The sequence below is a fragment of the Panthera pardus genome, unplaced genomic scaffold (assembly GCF_024362965.1).
Source record: "Panthera pardus isolate Hobbes unplaced genomic scaffold, ASM2436296v1 HiC_scaffold_8, whole genome shotgun sequence".
Lineage (NCBI taxonomy): Eukaryota > Metazoa > Chordata > Mammalia > Carnivora > Felidae > Panthera > Panthera pardus.
In genome coordinates, this window is record NW_026527013.1 from 44,750,362 (window position 1) to 44,776,529 (window position 26,168).

The 26,168-nt window shown below is 35.4% G+C and overlaps 1 protein-coding gene across 4 annotated transcripts in view; it reads left to right on the top strand.

Annotated features, from left to right (window-relative positions):
• The window catches only part of LOC109254642 (contactin-4), an 893,345-nt gene that overhangs the window by 118,491 nt on the left and 748,686 nt on the right, over positions 1-26,168 (top strand). Inside the window, exon 2 of one of the 4 annotated variants that reach the window (XM_019428734.2) lies at positions 18,533-18,573. The exons of the other annotated variants lie outside the window; for them this stretch is intronic. The gene's annotated coding sequence lies outside the window, so the exon portion shown is untranslated. The remainder of the gene's footprint in view (positions 1-18,532; positions 18,574-26,168) is intronic. 4 annotated transcript variants of the gene reach the window in all.

The following is a 26,168-nucleotide window of genomic DNA, read 5'->3' on the forward strand; positions in this document are numbered from 1 at the left end:
AAAAAGATTGATTGCCTGCACCTCTGGAAGTGATTTCATGCTGTTGGATCTGATCTTTTGTAAACTGTCAATTTTTTAACTTCTATTTTTCCTCCTTGAGAGAGGTTTGAAGGTCATAACCACTTACAGGTTATGATAATCACAGTATCTTCTTCGCTGATGGGAACATCTTCTCTGTAGAAGACATATTGATGACAAAGCAGTAAATGACTGCCTTTTCCTCAAATACCTGGAGTATATCAGAAAATTACAGGCCTAAGACAAGCATTATGAAGGGAAAATCATCCTTAGAAAATGAAATTTTTTTCTTGGTTTCACAAGTAATACATGTTCATTTTAGAAAATTTAGAAAATACAGCAGTGCATGAAGAAGAATAAGTTAACTTTGAGTCATTATTTTTTCCTAATTCAGATATAAAGATAGACATGTATATACTCATAGAATAAATACTTGAGTGCCTACTAAATATTAGGTGTAGAAAGAAAGTAGTAAATAAATTTAATATACATAGTCCACTCATGGAGCTTAAAGTCAATAGAGGAAAAACCTAACCCATGAAAACAAATTGAAAAAAAAAGTGGTGTGACTATAACAAAGAAGTATGGTGATAGTAGTTGTGATTGCGTGGGAAGGAAGAGTAGATTACAAGGGCTGACAGCGTGGGTGAAAACTAATTAGTGTATTGGGAAATGCCAGTATTTAGAAGAGAGCTTTTCAGCTAAATTTCGCAGGGCGAGGAATCAGGCAGTTGAAGATCAAAGCAGATCAAGGAGATGGAATTGGATGTGCAGAATATGTATGGATGTGAAAAGGTTTGGCATGTGGCTGTGGTTGGGAGGAGACCCCATCACTCTAATTATAGCTTTCTATGGAGGTGTTAAGGGGAGATAAGAGTACAATAACTAAAAGTACAACACATTTTTTGATATAACCAGTTTGAGGTAAATTCAGAGTTTACAAAAGTACATTTTCAAATCAAATAGTGTGGTATATTTATATTAAAGAAATTGAGAATGTTGAATATACGGTCTTACAACTTTGTTTTAAATCATAAGTTAATTCTTATTTACTTATTTATTTATTTATGACACATGTCCAACTGTGGACATGTAGAAACTAACAGATTTGTAGGTCTTTTTCAGTTTCTTTCTTAAGCTTTCTGTAGTTTTCGGTGTATAGATTGTTCTATTTGGTTAGATTTGTTCCTAGGCATTTTATGTTTTTTTGGCAATTATAAATGGGATCGATTCCTTGATTTCTCTTTCTGTCATTCATTCTTGTTGTTGATTCATTCTTGATTTTATATCCTGCCACTTTGGTGAATTCATGCATCAGTTCTAGCAGTTTTTTGGTGGAATCTTGTGGGTTTTCCATATAGAGTAGCATGTCATCTGCGAAGAGTGAAAGTTTGACCTCCTCCTGGCTGACTTGGATGCCTTTTACTTCTTTGTGTTGTCTGATTGCTGAGGCTAAGCCTTCCAATACTACGTTGAATAACAGTGGTGAGAGTGGACATCCCTGTTTTGTTCCTGACCTTAAGGGGAAAGCTCTCAGTTTTTCCCCATTGAGACAGATTTGTAAATTGGCTTAGATATTTAGCATATAATTTTAAAATTCCTTATCTTCAGGGTACCTTGGGTGGCTCATTCATTTAAGTGCCCAACTCTTGATTTTGGCTCAGGTCGTGATATCATGGTTCCTGAGTTCGAGACCTGTGTAATGCTCCATGCTGACAATTCAGAACCTGCTTGGGATTCTCTGTCTCTCTGCCCCTCTCCTGCTCTCTCTGTCTCTGTCTCTTTCTCTGTCTCCCTTTCTCTCTTTCTGAAAATAAATAATACACTGAAAAATTTCCTTATCTTAAACTCTTCACCTTACATATTCTGATACACATATTTCTAGTATTAAGTCAAAGGAACCCTTTCCCCTGATTAGAAGGTAAAGTGAGTGTTGATATACAACAAAGAAGGATTGATCCCAATTTACTATTCTTCTTCCCCAGATTCTCCAATCATGAATGAGGTCCTTCCATTTCTCATAGTACTAGGATTGGCTTATCAGATTGTCCTACAGCAACTTCAATTTTGCTTATCAGGACCAAAATGTGTGATCCTGTTTTCTATTTTTAGGGATTCTAGGAAGCTGTGCTTTGACATGTGAGATGTGAGGAGCATCTGTTAAAGAGAATGCTAGAGTTGAAGGTGTTAAATGTTTAAAGAAATGATAAAACTTTGGGCTCAGCTTCCACCTAGGTTTACAAAGGGATTGCATATACTAGAGAGCTAATTCTCAGCACATTTCTATGAGACAGATTTAATCTTCCATAAATACCTAGATGCACAGAGATGGTGAGTTGGCACAGTGTTCATCTTTATATGTCTAGCTTGATGTTAACAGTAGCTCTGAAGGCAGAGAGTTGGTGATATGTATTTTAACCAGTTCCTAATTTTGGGCCTTCATCTATCTTGGCTATAGCTTAATACTTTTTTGTAGGGCTCCAAAAATACATAAATGTCTGAGATAATTTTGAATTTTCATACCCCAGTTACACAGAAAACTTCTAGAAATATATGTGAACCAGTCATAGAATCTGTCAGTGACCTGGACTTTATTTCATTTATTTAAATTTTCTTTTTTCTGGTATGCCTTTTTCACCTGTTACTGAAAAATGTCATTTGGCTTGGCTTTGCCAAAATCCATTTGGGTTATGGTGAATCTTCCAGGCCATTGTGTTATTTTCATGTATATTATTTAGAGGCCTCCAGTTACCTACTGAATTATCTATTAAAGTACCTTTTCTAGAGCTTTGAAGTTTGTGTTCCCTATATTTTAAGGCATCATTCTTTGGATGGTTCTTCAACTTTGGCCCATATCAAAAATAAAAGATAATAAAAATATGACTTTGTTTTAATTGGACATGGTAATTTATATAATTTTTATTTATTTACTTAGAACTCATAATCATTATTCACATTTCAGTCTGATTTAAACATTTTTTTTGTGTTTGTTTTGAGCAGAGTCTTAAGCCATCAAATATTCCCAAATAAAAGATGGCATTTTTGAGAAATATAGACCTTATAGTTAATGGAATTAGGTTTCCCAAATTCATACCACATCTCTATTTATTTCTCTGTGATAACTTTTTTCTTACATCTAACACATTTCACACAGTGTATCCATTTAATTTTATCTACCAGGAGACTGTTGTTTTACTGTGTTCAAGATGTCATTTAAATAATTTGATCAGTATTTTACTAGTTGGTTTTGGACAAATACAGGTACTCATTTCTTTTTTTCTGCTGTCACTTAAAATATGTCCCTCCTCTGGTATACTGTTGTCTTAGCTCAGGCTGCCATAACAAAATTGAATATCCTGGGTGACTTAAACAACAGGCATATATTTCTCACAGTTATGTATATTATATCTGTAGTTAATAGGATGTTTATTAGAAACCTGGGTATTTGACAGAAAGTTGATTGAGCCAGAGTCAGACTTCCTACAAAATTTTATCTACCACTGTTGGCCTTAAATATGCTTCCTGTAAAAAAAAATGCTGATATGCCTGGAAATTTTGAGAGGGATTTTTACTCTGTCCTCTTGTACAACAAATGAAAACTGGAGTTAAAATGGTCATGTTGGTCCATGTTATTTGTTTCCTTAATCCCTGAAAGCTACTTCTGGAATTCTAAACCATTATAAGGGACTCTGACAGAAGTCAACCATGATGACCTAGGTATAGCATGGGGAATTTATAATGCCAGAGGGCTAATATAGACTCCATTTACACCTTTTATGCCCTCTCTTGCATTCTCTAGATACAAATTTTGGCTATCCTATCCTTCCTGAAAAACCACAAGAAGGCTTCCTACTTTCTTCTCTAGGATTGTTCTAATATTTGAAGCTTCCTGATAAACATGACCCATAGGGAATGGAGAATCAGTACATAAATATTACCCTTTTCAGTATTTTGAATTGACAGCTTTGAAGTTTATTTCACTCTGTGCTGCAGTGGAATTAATCCCCACTTGCCCATGGTGGTAACCAAATTAATAAAACACCCTTGGGGAGCGCCTGGCTGGCCCAGTTGGTAGAGCATGTGACTCTTGATCTTGAGGTTGTAAGTTCGAGCTGCATGTTGGATATAGAAATCACTTAAAAATAAAATAAGTAAAAAAATAAACAGGTTGGATGAGTTTTCCTTCCTTAAGTTTTCCCTACCTCCTAGCCACCTCTTTTTCACCCCTACTCCTTCTGTTTTGTAGAATCTCTCCTAAAACTAAGTCAATTGACAAGTCCTATTCTCCATGTACTTTTAAGGAGCCGTCAAGCTAAGACACATTCGCACTTAGAAATTCTAGGAACCTAGATAAGTTACTGAATGTCTCTGTGCTACAGTTACTTCATCTTTGTGGAGTAACAGGTGCTCACTATGCAGGAAAGAGTTGGTACAGCAGTCCTGACACTGAGTTGTTTTTGTGAGATTGGCCCTTGGCTGGTACTGATAGAATTTTTCTTGCTAATGGGTAAAGGTTGTTCACTATGCTTGGACTGTTAATACAAATAATGTGGTTTCTGCTCAACACCTTCTTTCCTGTAATATGGAATTTTGATAATTCTAGGCAGAGAGTATCTATGAACCAGCTCTCTAACAAACAGACACTGGCACTAAGTCTTTAATAGGCTTCCCTGGGTGGAAATATTGCACACATGGTGATGCATTTTCCATGCTGGGACAAGCCCACCACATGGGAGGGGCGAACATAAACTTGCATATGGATTCCTTCAGATTCCATCTGTATTTTTTTCTTTTATTCAATTGTGTATTCCTAATACACATTAGTAATAATTCTTTAACCCTAAGTGCAGCTTAGATGCTGCGTCCTGTGAGTGTTTCTAGCAAGTCTTTGAATGTGGGAGTCGTTTTGGACACCCTTAACAGACCTGCTGTGATTTTGTGAAAATAAAATAAGAAGCAATAGAAGAGATTTTTAGCACAATGCTTCTAACCTAAGTGTTTAATAAATTAAGAATTTATTAAAGTTTAATAAATTAAGAATTTATTAAAGTACTTCCTGTCAGCTCAGTATTGGGTAGCAGTTGGTTTTGGGGTCCCTGGTAATCAGATTGACTGAGTGTATGGGTCCTGTTAGAGTCTTAAGAGAGATAACAACATGGATTGGAGGTACTGGAGTTGAAATTTCGCTTACTAATGCTCAATGCAATTGTTTTGAAACCCTAGTTCTCCTCCCTCATCTTTTGTGCTATTAATAGGAAATGTAGAGTACTAGCTAATGACTTTTCTTTTTTTGTCTACACAGCAGCCTTCCCTCCCAGCCCCTCTCCCACTCACCACCTGCCCGAAAGTTTCCATTCAAAGCCATTGACCTGAACTGGTTCCTTACCTCTCTGAGTTGGCACCATTTCCCATTTGCAGTGACCTTTCTCTCCCATTGGCATGTTCACTTCTTCCTTTTTAAGTTTTATTTAAGTGATCTCTACACCCAGTGTGGCGATTGAACTCACAACCCCAAGATCAAGAGTTGCATGCTCTTACAACTGAGCCAGCCAGGTGCCCTAGCATGCTTATTTCTGACCACTCACCAGGACCTGTCTCACATCCTGTTGCTGGGAACTTAGGGCAGACTACTAGAATCCTATGGGTCTCTGCTATAGTTGAAAATTTTGGATGTGAGTGTGAAGATACAGATTCTGCATTATAACTTTGCCTCTATCTTTAAGATCTGGACCAAGTTATTTAGATTTCCGAAGGCTCTGTATGGTAATCTGTAATGCCAGTACACTTTAATAAAATAATACAATAATATTGTACATTAATACAGTTTATTTACTGGGGATTATTTCCTGGATTGGGGTGGGATGGAGGCCCAAAATGAGATAATACACTGGGAAAACACTGGTGACACTAAGTGCGGCACCTGTGTTTGCTGTTTTAGTTTTTCCTTGCTGTATGGTTGTATTTTGCTGTTATCTTCTCACTTTTATTTATGTTCTATTTTGTTTATCCAAAAAGATTGTAAACTTCTTGAAGGTTAGGGCTGCCATTTCTACATCATGACATTCCCTACGGTCATTAGCAAAGTGGTACAGTACTGTAGGGAGCTTGGTTAAGAATCACATCAAGTTTGTTGATGAGGACCTGGAAGTTCGGAAACAGTAGGTAATAAAGATATTTGGAAGAGAAGAAAACCCTGGATTGAGAGTAACCATGTTACATACAGAGCCAGTGCTAATGAAGGGGCAGATTTTCAGGATGATTATGGAAGAGTCAAATTTCCTACACTGCTGGTTAAAGACTCCTTCATTATTAGCTGCTTTAGAAATAAGTGCCCTCTTGCCCTGTAATTTTGTTCCATTAATTATGTCAGATGTTGGTGGTATTTGAGGCAAACAACCCTTAGATTTCCATTTCACCTTTATCGTTGGCAAACATTTATCATAGATAGGACTTTTAAGTTCTTTAGATTTTTTTTTTCTCACGGAAATCTAAAAAGAGCCAAACAGTAGTGACCTATCTAAATGCACTTATTATAAAAAACAGTAATATAGACTACTATGCAATGAGTATTTTAGCCATTGCTTTATTTAATAAATATTTATGTAGTTCTTATGTGTCAGGTAATATTATAAAAACTTTACATGTTAATTATTTTAATCTTTCTAACACTTTGTGGTGACTATCACCATTATTTACATGTTACAGAAAAACTCAGGCATGGAACGGCAAGTAAATTATCTATAATTACACAACTATGCAAATGGCTAAGGATACAGAACCAAGTCAGTCTGGCTTTATAATATGCATCTATGCATTGTCACCTGTGTATTTAACAATTTGTACTTATATCCATCCATGGTAATGTTACTCTTTTGTTAATTGTTTGGGTGCTAAGTTGATATCATGACTCAGAAAACCAACCATCCTGTCTTGTGTATTTATAAACTTCAGTGGTTAATTTATCTTTGCATTACTGTATTTTCAATTTCCATTGTAATTAAGTTTAAGTAAGCAAATGGGTGGGTTATAAAATATGGGTAGGCTAGAAATGCTTGGTAAATATCTCCAAACTCTAAGTTAATGTAATGAAAACAACTAATAGGAACCTTGAGAACACATCCTTCGGTGATGTTGTTAGCTTCATATTCTTAGCAGAGCTGACCTGATATTCATTGTCTTTGTTCATTTTACAGATAATTCAGCATTAAAAGCATAAGATATGAAAAGGATGAAAAGATTATGCCCCACTTTACATATTTAACTAAATTATTATCCTTTGACCTTTTGACCAAACCAAATTCATCTTCTCTCTCCCCTGCACCTCACCCACTTTAATCCTGCAGCACAGATTTAATGGATTGGGAGTCTGTGAGTAAGTAATAAGAACATGGAGAAGAGTGGCCAACATGATTAAGATTTTATTTGTAGCGTAATTCCATTATAATTAACATTATGTAACTGGAGAAATATGGTGTTTGCATCTCTTCCTGGCAGCTGTTTTTAAGTCAGTGGCAGAAAGGAGATTAAGTAGTAAATGAAGACCTATTTATTGAAATCGTGTTTGCATCTAGTGTTGTTGGATTCATTTGTTTGTTTCACAAAACACAGTTAATTTAGTAAGGAAAATAAGCAATATGTTTTACAAGCATGCTAAGTAAAATTTGTTTGCAGTGCTTTGAAATACCGGTTAAACTTTTTACATTGGAGGTAAAATACCACTTAAAGGTCTACAAAATGGTAGATGTTTAAATAGACACAGGTTTATTCCACTATCCAAAAATGGACAAGCCCTGTGAAACCTTTTGTAAGCTGAAATGGCATAAAGTGAAGAGTGTCCCCCACTTTCTGAGTTCGAGTTCTGACACTTTGCTTTTACACAGAATTACATTACTACCTGTTTTTGCTAACCAAAGAGAATCTGAAGAGGATTTTTGCTTTTATGAAAAAGGCCATTAACTACTAATGTGGGTAACTCAAACTTTGGGAAAGCTGGGGATACTTGTAATACTTTTTTCCAAAAAAGATCAACAGAATTTAAAGTTAAGTTAATAAAAATAACCATGGTTTTGTATGTAGAGAAAAACATTTTCAATTTGTTACAGTGATTTTTTTGTCTAAAAAAGAATTGCCAATTAATGATATAATCAATTCATGGAAATTCAGACTCCTCTAGCCAAGAGCTGGACAGTCTAGGGTCCTGTGGTCAAATCTGGTTCACCAGCTCTTTATGTATTGCCCACAAACTGAGACTGTTTGTTTGTTTGTTTATTAAAGTTTATTTATTTTGAGAGAAAGACAGTGAGAGTGTGGGAGGGGCAGAGAGAGAGAGGGAGACAGAAACAGAATTCCAAGCAGCCTCCTCACTAAGAGCACAGAGCCCAACGCAGGGCTTGAACTCATGAACTGTGAGATCATGACCTGAGCCAAAACCAAGAGCTGGATGCTTTTCCGACCGAGCCTCCCACATGCCCCTATTTTTTTAGATGGTTGGGAAAAAGAAAAATCAACAGAATAGATTTCTACATAACATTCAAATTTCAGTGTCCACAAATACGTTATTGTAACATAGCCACACTCATTTGTTTATGTATTGTTGACTACTTTCATGTTATAACAGCAGTTGCAGAGTGGTGATACAGATTTTATGGCTTGTAAGGCTAAGAATACTTATTATTTGGCCATTTACAGAAAAGTTTGCAGACCCCTGCCCTAGCTATTAAAGAAAATACAAGAAAACTTGTATTTCTAATAAAGAAAAAACTTGTATTTCTAATAAAGAAAACACTATTAATAGTGATAATAACACTGTGGTAAGTGCTTTATATACATGATTTCTTTCTTTTTTTTTTTTTTAAATATTTTTTTAACGTTTATTTATTTTTGAGACAGAGAGAGGCAGAGCATGAATGGGGGAGGGTCAGAGAGAGAGGGAGACACAGAATCGGAAGCAGGCTCCAGGCTCTGGGCCATCATCAGCCCAGAGCCTGACGCGGGGCTCGAACTCATGGACCGTGAGATCGTGACCTGAGCCGAAGTTGGACGCTCAACCTACTGAGCCACCCAGGCGCCCCTATATACATGATTTCTAATAGTCCTGGTATGACTACACTGTAGCTGAAATTACTTCCAGTTTACAGATTAGGACACTGAGGCTTTGATTTACTTGATCAATTAGTAGTTATTAAGTAACATTGGGTTGATAGATTTGCAATCAGTCATTCCAGTGTATGGAACTTTTCATATGCCATATATTTATAGGTATCTGCAGGGGAAACTTACTATTCCATTTTGATAGTAGATAGCAGAATCTGCTGTGTCCATATGGATTCTGCTTTTGTTCACCATATATAAAAAATGATTACAAATTAGTGCAACTTTTGAGAAATTCTAATACAGTGGTCTTGCCAAATTGGCCTGTAGGGCCTTTATTTAAAAATTGTTGCTACTGTGTAATTTACTGTAAGAAGAAAATAAATTGGCAAAGCTGATGGGTGCTCATGGTTATAGCTTACTGAGGCAAGGTTCTGGAAGGAGGCAAGAAGGTATTGATGTTTTTTATTATTTATCTCTTACCTCTGTCACTGAACTAGGGGATCATGGTAAATGATTATTATTATGTTAGAACTTGATGATGATGGGTTTGTGTGTCATTAAAAAGTGGTTTAAGAGGAAATCCATTTAACAGAGTACTTAGGCTAACTTTAAACCTGGGGGAAGAGGTAACCACTATTTCCTCAAGAGCTTTCTGAAATCCAGTTATGACAAGACTTAATAAATGAAACCTGTTAGGGAAACTATATCTTAGTTTGCAGAAATCCTTGATGATGATGGGTTTCCAACTGGTTTCTGAAATCCAGATTAGGCAAACTATATCTTAGTTTGCAGAAATCCTTATGCTGGGGTGCCTGGGTTGCTCAGTTGGGCGTCTGACTTTTGCCCAGGTCGTAATCTCACAGTTCAGGAGTTAGAGCCCTGTGTCAGAGCCTGGAGACTGCTTCAGATTCTGTGTCTCCCTGTCTCTTTGTCCATCCCCCTCTTGCACTCTGTCTCTCTCTTTCTCTCAAAAATAAACAAACACTGGGTGTTGTATGGAACCAGTTTGACAATAAATTTCATTAAAAAAATGAACATTAAAAAAATTTAAAAAATCCTTAGGCTTCTTGAACGGATCCTTCAGAGGATCAAGGTTGTAATTACACAGAGCTAAATATTAAATTTTTAAAAATTTTTTTTAAATTTATTTGTGAGACAGAGAGAGACAGAGCATGAGCCAGGGGAGGGCAGAGAGAGAGGGAGACAGAGCATCTGAAGCAGGCTCCAGGCTTTGAGCTGTCAGCACAGAGCCCGACACGGGGCTCAAACTCACAAACCGCGAGATCATGACCTGAGCCAAAGTCGGACACTTAACCAACTGAGCCATCCAGGTGCCCCACACAGGGCTAAATATTAGGAAAACAGCCTGTAAGATTCATAGTTTCCTGGATACTTGAAAATAATTACTATTTAGACTTCCTTAGATACAGCTGATAGATTATAGTGTAGATAATGCCTTTAGGACATATTTGTCTTTTAGTATCTTCATTGTCTATAACAGTGACTAAATACTAATAAATGTTATTTTGGCTAACATTTATTAAACACCATGTGCCAGGAGTTATTTTTTTTTCTAGTACATCATTAAGTGTCCACAAAACCTGCTAGTCTTAATAATTTATTCCAATATTACAGGGTTGGAAGGGCCACATAAAACACTCAAGGTGGCTGTGATCTTTTCCACTTTGCTGTATTGTAGAGCATACTCTAAATGTTTGATGAGGGAATGTGTAAGTATATGAAAGAGATCATTGTTACAAGGAAAACACCTTCATGTAATTTGAATCTGTTTTTCATCTAAAGTTTCTTTACTCTTAATTCTGTTACTATTACGGTTAAGTTTTTGAGAGATTCATTCTCTTTTTACTTGATTTGAAATAGAATTATTAGGAATAATCTAAGGTATGACTTGTCATTGAACAAATCAACTGCTGCCTGTTCTACTCAGCAATGTGATTGGCTGCCAAGGTTTGGTATTTCTGCTCCCTTTAAGGTGAATTACAAAGAATCAGTTATTCCACATGTTGTTTGTTGAGTTAAAACTAAATGTTAATACCACATCAAATGCCATAGTGTGTATGGCTTGAAGAATTCCCATGTATACCTTAAATGATTTTCACAGGAATGGTATTGGTCACATAGACAGGACTTCTATAACTAAGAAAAAAGTCTCAGAGGATTTAAATGATTCGTCCAGCTAATTGAGCTGAAAACTCAAGCCTTATGACTTTAACACCAAGTTAGGCAATGCCTTTTTTTAAGGGGCAAGATCTGGATCCACATAATGGGAATCAGCAGGTCTTCACATGCCTAATCAAGATAGGATTGTAAAGATAAACAGCTTCTGCCCCTTTAGAAACCTACTTAGTCCCTGGAACCATCAAAGCACAGGTGCCCACAAAGGAACAAATAGAATGTACTACATCATAGATAGGTATGCACTAGTTCTGCACTAGTGGAAATATGTAAGCCAAAGGTATGATTTCAAGTTTGCTAGAAGTCAAAGTTAAAAGTACAGTGAAACAAGTGAAATTTTACTTAACACCATGTGTTCAAAAGTTTGTATCTACATGTATCAATATTAAAACAGTTATGAATGAGATACTCTAAATTGATTTTTGACACTACATCTTTAATGTTTACTAGGTACATGACAAAACACTCAATAGTCACATCTGGCCAGTGGCTACCTTATTAGACAGCACAGCACTGAACAGTAGGATACTGAGACCAAGCTTTCCTGCTTAGATATGGAGAAGCTCTGAGAGAAAAGTAAGGGAAAAAAGTTCTGATTCATTCCTCTACATCACCCATAATTTGTCATTCAGACGATCTCCTTTATGTTTAAATTTAAATGTCTTTTCATATTTTTAACCTAACCGGCTAGTCATCTCACTGTTTGATATTCAATCATCTGATAAAAAATTTCTATTCTCAAGAGTTCTCTGAGGAAGCAGTATATCTGTGCAAGGAAATACATAAACATGACTCTAGTGATTGGAACAAAATTAGAAGATTCCTGAGGAAAAATTGCTGCTATAATTTAACAAATGCACCTCAGCAACAGCCAAGGCTCATGAGAAGCAAATTGGTTATTTTGGGTTAATGTCAAATGAATGTGCTTTCACTTAACATTTTTTTCTTTTTCTCATTCAGCTAAAATGAATGGTTGATAATGGTTAGGATGTAATTTAGTTACAGAAAGAGAAAAAAAAGCTGGAAAAATGTTAAACTATGTGTCAACTTATTCAATCAATTATGTCCTAATAAAATTATATTAATTTTTATCAAGATTATAAGGATTTTGGATTTTTTCCTAATCTTTTAGACCTTTATTAATTCAAAATAAAATATTCCTAGGAAATTGACACACATGATTATACATTACTGCAAAATTCCCCCAGTTGACAAGGCTTACCAAAGCATTAAAGTAGTCATGTTCTAGATACTGATATATGTACTATACACATAAGGTTTTTTTTTTTTTTTACCATAATGAATGGAACATTCACTTGTCTGAAATTTTGTAGTGTTTCCTAAATGATTAATCATATCATCATCTAATGACAATGACATGAACTACGCTATACATTTTGTTTTATATACTTGAAACACATTATTTCATTTATTCTTCACTATATAAGTAACTCTTAAAACGAGTAGCAAGTGCCCCAATGACTTTATATTTCTAGACTGTATAACTCTAGAGAAGATATTTACAAGTAAAAAAAATTGCTTTTTTACTTTTTATAGATATTGGTAAATAACCCTCTACGGAATTTGTACCAATGGATCCACCTACTAAAAATAGGTATGTGAATGTTTTTTTTTACCCAGTGCACTTACCAACACAGTGTAAATCTATTGATCTTTGCCAGTTCAATAGATGGAAAACATGAGGTGTCAAAATATTCTTTTTTTCAGTTGTATTTTCTGTTGTAGTTGAAATTGAACCCTTATCATAGCCCTTATCATCCTCACATCTCAAAACAGCCCTACCAGGGGATTAGCAAGTTTTAAATGAGATGACTTTGTCAGTGGAAAGTCATAAGAAAAATTGAGTGAGCTATGTAGGAGCTTCTTCACTTTGGCGGACAGGTTCTCCTTTTAAAAAATGGCTTATTTTTTTCTGAGGTGATTTCAGTGCTTTTGATAGAAATCCGTTCATGTCCTAAGAAGTTAATTAATGAGGCACCTGTTAGGAGCACTCAAACCATCCAAGGATGGCTGGCAAATCTGTCCACTGTTATTATATTTTTAAGGCTAAATGGGGGTTAAACTGAACATTTTGAAATAAGACAGTTATTAAATATATACCCACAGAAACCCCAAAGGGATGCTAAGAATTGATGGACTTTTATTTTTACTTCCAGGATTCTTAACTGATCCAGGAATGAAATCCACTGTTGACTCTTCACTCAATAAAATCATATGAATATTGAGTACTTTATTGTCTGTCAGTAGATGGCATTCTTGACTAGAAACATACTTCATAACTTCACTTCGTGGCCTCTCCATAACCTCTTAAGTACTTGGTTAAAAAGCTTCTGCTTTGTTAATTTTTTCCCAGTCTTGTGATGTATTCTATATTCTTTAATAGCTATATGCATTGACTATTATATAGGCAGCTCTTGTGAACTAGGCATGTACAATTCAGCATTAAATAATTGTCTTTGGAATAATACCACTTAAGGATTATTTCCAGTGACTGAGGACAGGTGTAGACGGCATGAGAAATAAGGTCTTTTTAAGATATGGAGATCATTTTCTTTGGATTTATTCCACTGACCTCTCTGGTAAACCTTTTAATGGAGCAGCGGTATGACAAAATCATCCTGGAAATCATAGTTCTTCTGTCTTGCAGAGACTTGAATGTCCTCTAGCACACCACTTTAATTTTATAGATGAAAAAGCTCATTTCTTTCCCAAGAAAGTTCTTGGAAGAGTTAGGACTCCTTGATTTGAGCCCAGTGATTCACCTTTCTCAAAATTACCCATGCCCTGTTTGAGCAAGAAGTGAAATATACTGCAAAGGTGGAAAAATTGCAATCACATGGAAAATCCACCTTATTTAGTTAGCGTTGGCAGTATTTCTTTACTGTTCCAGCCATCCCATATGAATCTTTGCTCTCTGAGGTATCTAATAGGCTTTCTTTGTTTGTGGATGATAATTTGCCAGCTAGCTTTTAGATTCTGAGATGGCAACTTTACCATCTGGTAAGAAAACCAGGATTAGATAGGTATTAAAAGATCTTTTGTTGCTCTAAATAAGACTTAAAAACTTTATCAGCTTGTGGAATTTCTCTCCTTAGACAGAACTACTCATACATATGCCTTTATTCCAGACCCTAGACCAGGAAATCTTTGACAGGATTTATGCTGATATATCTGATAAGAAAATTCATTAAATGACATTTTAGAGAGATGAGAAGACTGAGTATGATACCTGGAGTTAGTAAACTATAAAATAAATTTATAAAATAATTTCCTTGAGCATAAGGCCAGATGCATTGTTGATTACGTTTGTCAGAAAGATCAGTGTGTTAGTGGGGTCCTAACAAAGAGCATATTGCTCTTGTCATATTTTTTTCTATTTTCCTTCTCTTGAGTCAGTAGCACCCATCTCGCTGTCAGAATAGCATGTGATTGCATTTTCAGTATTACCTCAGTCTCTAATGATTCAGGCTTATGCTAAAAGAGGACCAGATACTTGTTTTCCTTGTTGCTTGAAGCTTTGACAAAATCTGTTCATTTGCTTTGAATAGTATTGCTCTGAGTTTATTTTTTGCTTGGGAAAAAAAAAGTCTATAGTTATTTGGAAAAATTGAGTTTTCATCTATCTTGGCCTTTCTGTCATATTAATAAAATCTGCTGTCTTAGAACTCTGAGAACTAACAAAAGAACAAAGTGGTTGAGAAGACTTATGAGTCTATACATTGCAGAAACAAAAGATGTACTTTTCTCCATTCTACTTGTATTTTGAATAGAGTTTGAATTGAATGATTATTGTGAATGCCATGAGATTTAATGGTGCTGTTATCAATTTGTACATTTAGCCAGGTATAAAGGATTATACTTGCCAGGTAACCTGAAAGCTCCTTACATTAAGCAGCTTATTAATACAGAAGTTAGTTTTGATGCAGTCGCAAACCCTGGACCCTTACTATCTATGTAGAAGGGGAATATTTCATCTGGTATTTCAACATGCTACAGTACATACTTAAAAAATAACTCAAAATTTTGAACAAATTAAACCTACTGTATATCATTTTATTTTTTTTTTCATTTTTAAAATAACTCCTGTCATGTTTAAAAAAATTTTTTTTAACATTTATTATTGAGAGGCAGAGACAGAGCATGAGAATAGGAAGGGAAGAGAAAGCAGGAGACACAGAATCCAAAGCAGGCCCTGGGCTCTGAGCTGTCAGCACAGAGCCCGAGGTGGGGCATGAACTCAAAAACCGCAAGATTATGACCTGAGCTGAAGTCAGACGCTTAACTGACTGAGTCACCCAGGCGCCCCATTCCTGTCATGGTTTTTTATAAATGTTTGATTGTTTCTATCGGCTTAAAATAATATTTCTTCCTGATGAAAATTGTATAGGTCCTTAACTTGTCAGTAAGAGGAGCTTTGGTATCCTATATGATAAACACATGATGTATTTTGATTAATGGTTATGCCAACTAGAGAACCAAATGTCAATAAAATCGTCTATGTTTTAAGTTTTGATGATTTAGAAGTCACAGGATCATGTAACACTGTGTTTATTCTTGGCCTATTTCATTCATTTACTATTGCACACATCCGCTCACACCTGTCCCCCAGGGTTTCAGTGACCACTGTGAGAGAGGCACTGTACTAGGTGCTGGGGTACAAATATGAATACCATCTTGCTTCTGGTCCATACAGTTTAGTTAAAAGAGAAGTGTCACTAACCAGTGTAAAATGTACTATAGGAAATACTGCAATAGGAGATGCAGAGGTAAGCCTTAATTCAGTGGAGAAAGGCTTGGAAAGTTTAGGTTGGTAGAGTTGAGTTTTGAGGGGTGAGTGCTTCGTTAGTTACGATGTAGTATAGATTCCATATATTGTCATGAAAATTTTGTGTGGCAGCAACATAATCCTCATGGAGTTACAGCATGGTGTCATTAGGAGAACTTGTCTGGTTCACATCATCTGGATCACTGCCAAGGCCCTGTAATTTAGTAGAAATTACACAGTAGTTGGAGGTAAGAGGTCTCATTGTACCTATTAGTAATGCGACCACAGGCCAAACATGAAACGTCTTTTACCCTACTTCTAAGTCCGATAACTGGAGATAATACGAGTAGATACTCAATACATGATCCCCTTTGGACATTAAGTCAAACATTTATCTGGAAGTGTGCTGTAAATGGAAAAGCTTCATAAAATGAAACTTCTTTTATTCTATCCATATGCCATACCTACTAAATTTTATTCATTGAATTACATGTGAGGAATAAATAATTTTGTGTTGGTCTTCAAGAAGTAATTAATGCTTTACAAGTATCATTATTGGATTCCACCTTTGGTTTTGGGGCTCAGGAATAATCTTAAATATTTTTCTCAAGAATATAACATGTCTATGTTCCATTCATACCATCATGCCTTAGTATGAATTGAGTATAGAAAAGATATGCCCCCAAACTATCACTTTTATTCACTTATTTTAATTTCAGTCACTAACACCTATGGCATGTCAGGCTCCCTGCTAGGCACCAGGGATATGCAACATCGATGCCACCATCATTTAGTTTACATTGCAGTTAGGGATGTAGTAATAAGTCACATAGACAGTCAGTGATCAATGCTTTGAAGAAGCAAATGTTGTCCTGTGAGAGTATAATATATTAGGAGGACTTGACTTAGGCCTCTTTCTAATGCCTATAAAGTGAAGTTTAAATGGTGATCCACAGAAAGAATAGGTGGAAATGGGTTAAGGGAAGAATTTGCCAGATGAAACAATACTATGTATAAAAACCCTTAAATGGGCAGGATCATGACAGATTTCAAGAACTGAAAACACTTTCTTCTATCTGGAGTGCAGAGGGTGGAGAATGGTGGAAGATACAGGGAATATTTGGCACAAGCTAGATGATATGGGGATTTGTAGGCCTGTTAAAGAATTTTGGTCATTTTGCATGACTAATAGGAAGACACTGAAGCATCCTCAGAGGGTTGAAATGGGTAGGGGCAAACAGGATAGGCGATGTCAGTGGTGAATGCAGTGAGAATGTTCTTACTGCTGTTTGAGGTATAAAATGTTGGTAGGTGGAAGGGAGCTGGTGACAGAGATGTGGATGAAGTTAAATGGTCTGGATCTAGTGGTGGATTGACTACTCTTCCAATAGGTGAAAGAAAAAGATGTGTGTGACTCCTACCTCTCTGGCTGGTGAATTATGGTGGTACCATTTACTACGAGCACTGGAAGTAGACCATTTGGGTTCAGGGGAGAATTGGTATAAGAAATCATGTATTTGTATTCAGACATGTTGAATTTGACATCCCTTTAGAGTATCCGAATAGTGATATCAGGTAACCAATTGGCTGCATGTATATAGACCTCAGAAAGGAGAATTTGAAGATAAAACATAAGTCATAGAAATGCAAATATAAATTTGTGTTAAGTCCAAACTATTATCAATATCACTTAGAGTTTAAATTTAGAAAAGGTCAGTGTTCAATTTCTGAGGGTAATAAAAGTGGGGGCATTTGTAAATTTTGGATAACCCTCATACCATTTAAAATTTTTGTGGGGTGCCTAGCTTTCTCCTTCTGAAGAGCATGGGACTTTTGATCTCGGATTCATGAGTTCAAGTTGGGTGTTGAGATTACTTAAAAAAATTAAGTCATAATTTTTAATTGTTGCATAATTTATGTAACCTTTAAATTTTAGATTTCATGTTTTTAAAATAATTCTGATCTAAAAAGATTAGCAATTATTTTTAAAAAGATGGTGAGAAGGGAGATTTTATGTCGTTTACAAGGAATGAATATTAATTGTTGCTCTTTATGACCTGAGGAAATTTTTCCTTAATTTCAAATGATGAGTTTTTAGTTTCATATGAAACTCAAATGTTTACTATAATGTGTACAATAAGCAAAACTATTAGTATCTCTTCTTTATTCTAGATATTTGGATATAAGTCAGCTCTTAGGCTTTTTTAATAGATTTACTATGATAGTTTTCTTGCTCACAGTTTAAAAAATTACACAGTTTAAAAAATATCATGATAAAATCAGATCCTCTGTAATTCCCTGAGACACTTTTTTTTTTTTTTTTTTTTAGCATTGAAACATTTTATTCTAAAACTGGCAGTACTGGCATGCCACTAGCTTAAAAAAAAAAAAAAGGCCCAGGTTTATGCTGTATTCTAAAATCCATTTCTTTATTTGTAGGTGATGAGCAGTTGAGGTTGAGATGAATAACATATTTAGGGGTATGTACCCTTTATTTAAATAAAAAGATCTATATGTGTAAAGTAGTATATAAATTATCTTTTAGGAGTTGTACAAAAGTTTTGACTGTGGATAATAACTGAGACTACTTTTCCTTTTCAGTTACGGAATTAGTAAGTAGCTCTTTCTGTGTTAGTAATATATACAGAAAGCAGTAGCAATTATAATAAACTATAATAGGTTGTTTTAAATGTAATGTGTAGCCCCAAAACTTCATTTGCAAAAAAAATTATTATGAAATTCCATTTGCCACTGTATTATAAAATTCTACAGTTTTGGGGCCGCCTGGGTGGTTCAGTAGGTTGAGCCTCTGACTTTGGCTCAGGTCATGATCTCATGGTTCATGGGTCCAAGCCCCACATTGGGCTCTGTGCTGACAGCTCAGAGCCTGGAGTCTGCTTTGGATTCTGTGTCTCCCTCTCTCTCTCTGTCTCTCCCCCACTCAAGCTCTGTCTCTTTATCAAAAATAAATAAACATTAAAAAAAATAAAAAAATAATAAAATTGTACAGTTCTTAAAATAAGAAAGTTAACTAATTACCTTAAATTTATTATCCAGATAACTGTAATGTACAGTACATTTATTTGTTTTCATATATATATATATATATATATATATATATATATATATAAACCTTTGGTGTTTTTTATGCAATTTATATTTTGTCATGTTAAATTCTAACATTGCCAACATGTGTATTTTGAAACCCACCTTAGCCCTGTAAACGTTATCTCATATGTTGCCAATCTTAGTGATGGGTTGGCTCTTTCTTCAATAGGAAAATTCTCAATAAGCATCTGTTTTTCAATCTAACACCTTTGTATTTTGTATTAAGTTTTCTGTTGTTGCTCCTTCTAATGTAGTGTATGCATGATATACTGGAAAATTACCAGTTTTCTTGTTTTAGCAATGTATATTTTGGTAATTTTGTGGTAATACTGTGACTGGTATTTGTTTACCTAATTGCATGTAATCCTATGGCATTACAGAATTTAATTTACGGAGAAGATTTTTAGACTTAAAAAGGATTACTGGCCATTTAAGAATGATTATTAATCAGTATAAAATTGAGTTTTAACTACATTAATGCCTGTCTAACATATACACAGATATTTGCACAGACACATATACGGTACATACCCGATCTCATAGCAAAGATGTCCAAATTAAAACAAAGTAGATGGTATCCTACAGTCTTGGGCCATCAAAGCCTTGGGACAGGAATTTTCGAGGCAAGTGTTTTGAGGCTAATCTTGCTCTCAAGAGCTGTGAGATCTTAAGCAATTCAGTTTCCCTAAAGCCCACTTTATTTGTATGGTTAGTGGGCTAAATCATACATGATTTCTTACGTGACTTCTTCCCTAAAATAATTTCATTTCATAGTTGAAAAAGCTAACGTTTAGAGGTGAATAATTTTGTATCAGTAACACTGTTATGAACAGTGTACAGGGTGTGGTAAATTTACTTCTTGGGATCGAACAGTGGAAAGGTGCAATTGATTCTTTGGGTATTCAGCAGTATTCTTGTTTTCTTCAATTTTGGGGTGGGGTGGATCTAAGAAAGCAAGCTTCCTTTCTGTGTCCTTTTGTCTTACCTGACATGGAGACGGAAGATTGACTCATATTGAAAGAATCTCTCATAACATTGTTTGCTGAAGGTTATCTTTTATCTGATTTCTCTCTTCCTGGATAGATTGCAGGCTGAAGAACATTAAAATATCTATTTTCCTAGTGGTTTCCTTTTCTAGATTTGAATAATTCACTTGATTCTTCTAAGCTACTTAGATGAAAGAGTGTTATCCAGGAATGCTAATTTTAGTTCCTTTGTTTGAAATTAGAGAAATAAATGCGTTATATTTTTAGTCTAGATTGTAAGTCTTCATATCCTTTGCTCATTTCAAAAACTCTAAATAATGTTCAGGAACCTTTTATATTGTGAGGTTAGCTATTTGCTTGTAATAGGTGTTTCTTTTTTGTTTTATTAAAAAAATTTTTTGAAGTGGGTAAATATGGGGAAAGATCCAGTTGAGTATTGGGCTTATTCCTCATTGAATACTTCTTTGTGTTCCATTCATATATTATTTTAAGCTCCTTATTACAAACATGACAACAGCAGATAAGAAATGCCCCCGTTTTTATACTAGAGGGGATTTTTATGAACCAGGCCAGAGACCAGTAGATATCTTGGACCATTTTTCTTAATCTGAAATTCTGTGATTTTAATCAGATAGGTGAAATCTAAAAAAAAATTGTCATCTTTGTAGATGAAAAATGGTAATCTATTTTATATGGATTAGCCTACATATGCAAGGAGTAGTTATTCACTGTGTAGAAAAATATATATATATAACTCATCTGTAAAAATGATAACAACAAGCAGCAGAGCCTATTAAGACACTAACTTCATTTAAAATAAGAACGTAGTTTTCATCACGAATGCCAGATATTAAAAACTATATTTTAAACATTTGTAAATCAAATGGGAATAAAATGTTCTTTGCATATCTAATTTTGTTACAGGCATTTTTTTTCTGTATTTTATGAGACAAATCACAGGCATTACAGTTTGAAATCAACTTTATTGTTTTCATTGCATTTGCTATGTAGCTGTTGAATATTTGCAGTAAGTTTTAATGACGAATGAAGTGCATGTTTGATTATATGCCATTAGTAAAAATGTCTTTTTATGGCAAAGGGTGGTTTTCAGCATGGCCTTGACAAAGGCAATGTGTAAATGTGTTCTTTCCCATCAAAAGAATAGAAATCAGCATAAACAAAATTTAAAGGAAATATTAAAAAAAAAACCAGCGAATATTCTTTGTGTGTTAAATTATATCAACATATAAGTAGAGAGCATAGATCTACTTATTTTCAGAGGCAAGTGTAATGCTATTTAGAAAAGTTGTAAATACCATAATTATTTTACTAAATTAATTCCAATTTCATTACCTATTTTATTTTTTTATTAAAAAAATTTTTTTTAACGTTTTATTCATTTTTGAGACAGAGACAGAGCTTGAATGGGGGAGGGTCAGAGAGAGAGAGGGAGACACAGAATCTGAAACAGGCTTCAGACTCTGAGCTGTCAGCACAGGGCCTGATGCAGGGCTCGAACTCATGGACCGTGATCATGACCTGAGCTGAAGTCGGACGCTCAACTGACTGAGCCACCCAGGCGCCCCTTCATTACCTATTTTAAAGCTAAGTATAGCAGGGATTAGGTAGAGAGTTATAATGCTGACATGGAGAATGTTTCCACAGTTACTTTTCAGTTTTTCTAGCCATTATCTCATGTTTCTGAGACTCCTGCTACTTATTGCTTGCTATTGTGCCCAATATTTGATCCAGCCTTTCTGCCTTTTACTCAGTTTCCTTTGTCGGGGATACTCCTGTCTTTCAGTCCTTACCTATCAAAGTTGGACTTACCTTTCCATGTCTAGTTTAACTTTTGCCTCTTTCACAAGGCCATCTAGATGCCCGATTGTCAGAACTGTCTGCTCAAGGTCATTGCTATCAACTTGTTCTTCTACTGCAGATCAGCTAAAGCATGTTCCCTTGTGATCAACGTATTCTCTCAATGTTCATCTCAATTATCCAACTTGTTTTCTACTCCATTGGGTAAATCATCTCATCATGTATTTAACTTTGAACACAGTTCCTTATGTTGAGAAATACTAGAAAAATAAGAATGTCTGCATCTGTATCCATAGCGTGAGGTATTGGGCTAAAGACCTTGAAAAAATATACTGGTGCTGGAAAGAACAGTTATTTAAGGAATTAAATGAATTATATTTATTTTATCAAAGGTCAGGAGGAAATCTTCGATAGATATTATAAGGCAAGACTTGGTTTCTTTGACCCTGCTTGTTCTGCTTCTTCACATCTATTGAATATTAATAACAGCAGAAATGACAGCTATAATGGCCACTGTAGTTTCGTAGACCTTACTGTAAGCATTCACACACTTCATCTTTTTTGATCTTCATGTCATGCCATGAGATTGGTGAGGCAGAAGTTAGACATTATTCAGATTTGGCCATGTTTACTTGTTATGAGCTAATACCATTTTAACCCTGATAATGAAATCTAACTGTTCTTTTATTAAATGTTAGTCTAATATTTAATGTCTGTGGTCTCTTTGCATAATTTAATAATAAAGTTACTTCTGTAATCCAGAACACAATGTCATAATTTAAAATTGTATGTCTTTTAAAGCAGATGTAATTATTTTGATCCAAATTCATGCGCTAGTGTTGCAACTTGCAACCATTTCAGTTTCCTCTTCCTCTGGATGAAGGAATTCAAGAAGAAGTAGATCTATATCCTAAAAGTAGCATCAGAGTGTGGACATTGAGAGTTAGATGCTGTCTATACAGGAAATTGGTTAATGTCCACACAGTTAGGCTAAGCCCAGATACCTGGACAAGACTGAACAGGAGGCAGGGAAAGAGTCCTGAAATGGTTGTTTTCAGTTCTGTGACCTCAGGCACTGCTTCCTGCAATTTTTCCTTTAATCTTCAGCTACACCCTAGGATAATTAGGAGCTATAGGACCCAACCAATGACCCTTTTATATAAGCTAGATTGAGTAGGGTCTTTGTTATCTGCAATTCAGCATCCTGGCAAATACAGATAAACAAAAATTGATATAACTGTGTTCTTTCTGCTCCAACTTTCCATTCCTGTTTTCCTTTGTTCTCTTCTTCCCTTTCCTTTCTTTTCCCCTCCTACTCTTGTTACATTTCCCTTCATTCCTTGTCCTTTCTCCTTCTTTTCCCCCCATTCATTGATCCAGGGATCCATCTATCCATGTATTATACTTTAGACCGCTTCCCACATGTTGAGCTTTAAGCCAGGTCCTGAGGACAAAAAGATCTGTGACACACAGTCTTTGTTCTCTTTAGGATCAGGTTTCCTCTCATTGCTTTTAGGAAGTTGGTATTTTGAACAGGGAGTTAGAGCCCCAGCCAAAAATGGGACAAAACAATAAAAAAGGAAATCCATATGTGTGTGTGTGTGTGTGTGTGTGTGTGTGTGTGTGTGTATGTAATATTTCAGTTAAATTCCTTAGTTTGTCATGCAAGTTCCTGAACACATTAGCCACAGTCTAACCTTGTGCTCCATCACCTCAATTCCCACCCTTCTGTATGTCTTTATCCCTACACCTCAACAAATGTTCTCTTTCTTTGGATATGTTACTGACCTCTGTCTGCCGTCCTCTTAAATGTGGTAAACTCATTTTTTGATACCTACCTCTGTTGAAGGTTACCTTTTTGAAGGCCTACTCCTTGGAAGCTTTTTCCAACTACCTGAGGCAGTGTTTGCCTTATTTGGTAACTGCCTGTATCTCTTTATTATGTCACCAACCACTCTGTGGGTTATTATTGTTATTACATTTTTATTTGTGAAATGAGACAAAGTCTCTGTTAGAGCAGGAACCTTTACATTCAACTTTATATGATCCATTTCCAGGCCCATGTGTGGGGGATAATGAGGGTTAAATGTTCATTAACCAAGTGAATAAATGAAGAAAATGGGATGAATGAGACACATAATCTAGTTCACTGTGGAAGGTAAAAGGTAATGCTTTTCTCAAATATAAGGGCAAGATAAAGGTTCTGAGATTCCTGGTGCATTATACTTTTATTCTTTAAAAAAAATTTTTTTAAATGTTTATTTATTATTGAGAGACAGAGAGACACAGAGCATGAGCAGGGGAGGGGCCGAGAGATGGAGAGACAAAGAATCTGAAGCATGCTCCAGGTTCTGAGCTGTCATCACAGAGCCCGATGTGGGGCTCAAACTCACAAACCGTGAGATCATGACCTGAGCCCAAGCTGGACGCTTAACCGTCTGAGCCACCCAGGTGCCCCCCTGGTGCATGATTCTTAAAACCTTTAAGCTTTTACATGTAAAAAATTTACATTGTTCAAACTATCATCTGATAAGTAATTATTGTTTCAAACATTTCTTATGACCTATATTCTAAAAGACTGTGTAATCAAGAAGATGAATATATACTGGTTGCCCACATGAAACTTCTGGAAACAAAGCTAAAAGCTTTGAAATTCAGGATATTTAATGTTTAAAGTATGAAAAGATATGAACAACCCACTACAATATTTAATTTAAAAATATTCTGAAGTAGGGTAAGAGATGGACTTGATTGGCGATGGGTATTAAGGAGGGCACTTGTGAGGAGTACTGGGTGTTGTATGGAAGTGATGAATCACTGAATTGTATATGTGAAACCAGTAATGCCCTGTATGTTAACAAAATAAAGTTGAAGTAAAAAAAAAATTCTGAAGCCAATTTGAGAAATACTATATATATTTATCTTCTACAGTATCCAAAATGTCTGTTTCCATATTAAATACAGGGAGAAGTCCTGCAGCTAAAATCTCTTGTTGCAAATAGAAATGTTCACAAATTCTTTAAAAAAATTTTTTTAATGTTTATTTAATTTTGAGAGAGAGAGAGAGACAGACAGACAGACAGACACAGGGCACGAGCGGGGGAGGAACAGAAAGAGAGGGAGACACAGAATCTGAAGCAGGCTCCAGGCTCTGAGCTGTCAGCACAGAGCCTGACGTGGGGCTCGACCTCAATAACCGTGAGATCATGACCTGAGCCGAAGCCTGATGCTTAACCAACTAAGCCACCCAGGTGCCCCTAAATGTTCATATATTCTAAGGATAGAACTGCTACCCTTTTTCCTTTGATAAGTATATTTCACAGAATGTATTTTGGAAGTTTGTGACCTAACAGAAGATAAAACCATAATCATTTATTAGAAAGGAAACGAGACCGATAGAATCCCAATTTATTTGTGATCTTAAGCTGCCATTTTAAGAAACTAAACCTTGGGCAAAATAGACATATTGATGCAGTATTTATCATGGCCTAACAAACACTTTCTGAGTAGCTTCTTTGTGACAGATACATTCTAGCTATATCAAGAAGAATAACACAGGAGGTTGGAGAATATCACAATTGACAGGTTCCCAGGTGATGGTTCTTATATTTCCAGAAAAAGGCAATGACAGTGTGTACATTGAGCATGATTCTTGTGCTATAATTAATTTCCCAAAAGCTCTCACTGCATTGAAACTCATGTAACTATTCTTCAGAAGTATAGACTTTGAAGAATGCTAAAGGAAATAATTAGGAATATTGAGTTTTAGAAATGTACCATGTACATGTCTTTAAAACTCTTATTATTTTAGTTTAAAACAATAAAAATGCACATGTATATTTTTCTTTTCAAGAAATGACTGCATAGTAAAAAATTCTAAATTCAACCTAATACTTCATTTTATTACTTTGAGTCTCATTGGTCCTTTGTCATGAAAAATGATACACCTTTCAGCTACCTTTAACTAGGTATCCTATCATTAATCATAAACTGTCTAGGTATGCTGAAGTTTGCATATTTTGTTGGTGAATCAATATTTATATCCCAGTAGTAAGTAGAGTTGTGTTTTGAGAATTATTCTTTTCCTACCATATTTTCCTCCAACTTTACTAGCACCGGACAGATAGGTGTACATGTGCTTGTGCAGATATGGGTGTGTGCTC